Source organism: Leptopilina boulardi, unplaced genomic scaffold (assembly GCF_019393585.1).
Source record: "Leptopilina boulardi isolate dan_hultmark-lab unplaced genomic scaffold, ZJU_Lbou_2.1 LbouV2_325, whole genome shotgun sequence".
Lineage (NCBI taxonomy): Eukaryota > Metazoa > Arthropoda > Insecta > Hymenoptera > Figitidae > Leptopilina > Leptopilina boulardi.
Window position 1 is genome coordinate 3355454 of NW_026137891.1, and position 4625 is coordinate 3360078.

Here is a 4625-nt window from a genome sequence, read left to right on the forward strand (position 1 = left end):
TTTTATGTGATTCTCCTAAAATTTCACCATAATAGTAAAACAACTAAAGCTACACTTAACAAAAATTTATTTCATTCAAATAAACGGTTACCTATTAACAAATATTTCCACACAGAAAAAAGTTGGACTCATATTTGTTGCATCTCAAAATGAATTCATGTTAAATGACATAGAACGTGGCGCCATCTGCCTGTCTCATTTTTTATGCGTATAAAATTGAGTATAAATTTTGTACTCAATTTGAAATTAGGTTTTTTCTGTGCAAATAATTTTTATTTAAAATTAAATATTTGTTTCAAATACACCCACACAGCACCCAAAATTCCCTGAAAGTTGATAGAGCCTTACACGGCAAGGTTAGGAAACTTCAGTGGCAAGGTTCATACAAGTTTGTGTCGATGTTTAAATGTCCACATGAAAGGAATATTTACACGAAACTTTGAGGAAATATTACACTATAAATATTCACGTGCAATATTTCAGTCAATGTTGTGTCAATGTTCACCTATACTTATTATATTAGTAAATGAAATTTTTATAACTAGGCGAAAATGTAATTTCAATATTGACACAACATTGACTGAACATTGCACGTGAATATTTATGTGTAATATTTCCTCAAAGTTTCGTGTGAATATTCTTTTCTTGTGGACATTTAAACATCAACACAAACTTGTATGAACCTTGCCAATAAACTTTTCTAACCTCGCCATGTGAGGTTCTGTCAAGTTTCAGGGAATTTTGGGTGCTGTGTGGGCAATTTATTTAATTCAAGTCAAAAACTATTTGGTTCAAGTAAATATTTATTTATCAAGAAATCGATTATTTGATTCAAACAAAATTTTTTTTAATCAAAGAACTTTTTTTCAACCTAAAACTTGAGAAAATTAAAATTCGAAACCTAACCTAAACAAAGAATCAAAAATCGATAAAATTTCTGTCTCCTAAAAAATTGTATTTTTTTTTGACGCCGTTATTATCAGGACTTACTATAACACAAATTCTTCACATCTCGCGTATTTACTTATTCCATTTGTTACTATGGCATTTCGCATTTGCTGAGATTAAGTCACAGTTTGAGAATTGTGGAGGGGAGGGAAGAACGTTCTCATTTCCATAACAACAATCCAGGAAGCACGTTTTCCAAATTAACCCACGCCCCTGTAGAATTAACCCGCTTAGAGACTTCCTCGTCCTTCCGTTTCTGCGTGTTAATTCCGTCCTTACACAGTCGTGCCAAAACTTTCACTCGACCTAGCGGTTTGTCTATGCCTCACGGACTTACGGGAATTTTCAATCTTCCATGTTCAATTGAAAACCCTCAACTATATATATATATATATATAATAGGCAGAAATTGGAAATGCCGCTTATACAAAATCTTATAATTAAAAACTCACACTGAGAGAAATGGATAGTAAGAATTTGATAGTAAAAAGAAAGATTGTACAAGGTACTATCATTGTGTTACTGACAAGAATCTACTATCAACATTTTACTATCCAAGATGTTACCCAAAGACGTAAAATATGTTAGCTTTTGGATTGTAGTCACTACTATCAAATATTGTAAAAATTAAATGTGAGCGCATGCGCTGATTGTGGTGTATACTTCGCCTATTCAATTGCGGTCCTTGTGTTTTCACGCACGTGTTTATATATAGTGAAAAAAGTTGTGAATAAAAAAATGGACGAGTTTGTTAAAAATTTATTAATGTCGTTGAATATGGAATCTTTGATTCCATCTTTTGGAGGTAGGTTTATTATTTTGATTGAATTAGCGAAAACTGAAGTGTGAACGTGTTTATAACCTCAAAACAATTTTGCGTTGTTTAGACGGTGAAATTGATGAAGAATCGTTTTACTTACTGGACAATGATACAATATCAATCATTATACCAAAACCAGAACCTCGCTTAAAATTTTTTAAAAAATTTCAAGATTACAAAAATCAAGTAAGTTTTTTTTTCGTTTGTATAAATGTACATGTGTTTATTGAAATTTTTTTTGGAAAAAAAACTTTTTCATATTTTTTCTTACTTTTTTTAAAATTAAAAATTAGTAACATAATACAAATTCAATTGACTCTGTGAAAAAAATGTACCGTTTGATAAATATATTTATGTTTAAGCAAGTCTTTTTTATAGACGGAGTGAAAAAATAGACATACTCTTTTTTATGTAAAAAGTTTAAAGTTTAAATTCTTATCGAAATGTCTTATTAAAATAAAATGAAATTATTTAAGTTTACAAAAAAAGCGAGGTTAGGTTCGTGTATATTTGCCACTCGAGAACGTAAAGAGATCGTATAAAATTTTTAACATCAAAGATTGTAAATTGTACAATCAAATTTCTATAATCATCTGATAGTAAATACTACAATCTTTATCGCTGTCTGTATATTTAGCACTAAATATGGTTGCCCTTAACATCATTATGTTACCCAGTAGCATAAATTTCTCTCCGTGCATTCATATATTTTTTAATAATTATTAAAATGTTTAATTCCTTCGATTAAAAAAAAATTATTTCAACAAATTTTTGTTCTAATTTCAAGTTTTTAAAAGTTAAAAAGGATGACTAGTTTTATAATTTACTTTTACACTAGTGTACCATTACTGCACTATTGTATATATAAAAGAGAAAAAAAAGGTGCGAGAAAATATAACGACAAAGAAACCTGGAAGTTACAGTTACTCTCATAAACTGTGTAAGTTCACATTCAACGCTATAAAGTTAAACTCTAAAGAACTTTGCGAGTTTTCACATACCCCTTTAGGTTCAATGAAGTAAACGAAATAGCTTGTAGGTAATGAAGAAAAAGATTGTCAGTAATTTATTTTGTTGAACATTTTCATGGGGCAGACAACAAAAAATAACATATTTGAATATATTTCAGAAAAGAATACTATTTCCATTATTTTTTACAGTGGAAAAAAAACTGTTCAAAAAATATTATATACAAAATTTTTTAGTATTATTATTATAAATAGAAATTTTTTAAAACTAGATACACTAGAAAAAATTTATTTGGTTCAAGTACTCGATTACTTGATTATTATCAAATAAATGGTATTTATTTCAAATACAGAAATTATTGGTTCAAATACAATTTATTTAATTCAAATAAAAATTATTTGGTTTAAGTAAATATTTATTTGATAATAGTCAAGTAATACAGTATTTGAATCAAATAAATTTTTTTTCAGTGTAACTGAAAATAATGAGAAAGTATGTGAAGATAAACAAAGTTCCACACTAATCGAAGAATGAATTGAAGGACCAAATGAACGATTTTTAAGTAGAAAAAGAGAATCAAGTCAGGCTTTAAGTAGAAAAAGTATTTTAGTTCAGACAATAATCGCCTTACTAGTACAATTATTATTCAATAACAAAATTAATATTTTAAGTTTTTTAAGAAAAAAATCAAGTCAAAATTTAAGTTTTAAGTAGAAAAAGCTAAATTAAGTCAGACAAAATTCGCATTTTCATATAGAAAAAATTAATTAATTTTAAGTGGAAAAGTAGACAATTTTTTAACTAAAAAAAGAATACCAATTGAGACTAAATTTAACATTTAAGTAGAAAGTATAGACGTTAAGTCAGACAGATTTTTGACTTTAAGTAGAAAAAACTATTTTAGTTCAGACAGTTCTAATAAAATCAAATTTTTGTTACAAAATTCACATTTCAAGGAAAAAAAAATATAGTCAAACAAAATTTACTTTTTAAGTAGAAAAAATAAATTAAGTCAGACGGAATTCGCATTTTTATGTAGAAAGATAGAATCAATATTTTAAATGGAAAAATATATATATTAATTTAGACAATTTTTTAACTAAAAAAATAACACCACACGGAGAGACCGCCGGTTAGAAAAATTACTAAAAAAATTTACAAGTAGCGGAAATAAGGTTACATTGTCAAACATTGCTGTAGGAAATCGAAAATTCTACTAGCAGCATACTTAATAAAACTGTAGACTATAGTAATTTCTATTCTAATTTGTGTGCAATTTTACTATAGTATACAGGTTTTATTAAGTATGCTGCTAATAGAATTTTCGATTTCCTACAGCAATATATGACAAAGTAACCTTATTTCCGCTACTTGTAAATCTTTTTAGTAATTTTTCCAACCGGCGGTCTCTCCGTGCAAATGAGAATATATTTAACATTTAAGTAGAAAGTATAAACGATAAGTCAGACAAATTTTTGAATTTAAGTAGAAAAACTATTTTAGGTCAGACACTTCTAATACAATCAAATTTTTGTTACAAAATTCACATTTCAAGTAGAAAAGTAAACTAAAAATACTTAAACTTAGTTTTAAAAAATCTACTTTTTAAGTAGAAAAAATAAATTAAGTCAGACAAAATTTTGCCTTTCAAGATAGAAATAGATATAATAGCCAGACAAAAATTTTGTTTTCTAAATATTTTCTTCGACAATAATGAAAAGAAAATAAAACAAAATTTTCTTTAACAATAAAATATTAAAATAATAATTTTTTTTTCTATCCATGAAAATAATTCAATTTCTACATTTCAGCGCATTAACTTTTTTTCACAAATTGGATTTCTATTCACTCACAATCAACTATAGGGAATTGAAAATGAAAAAGAAGT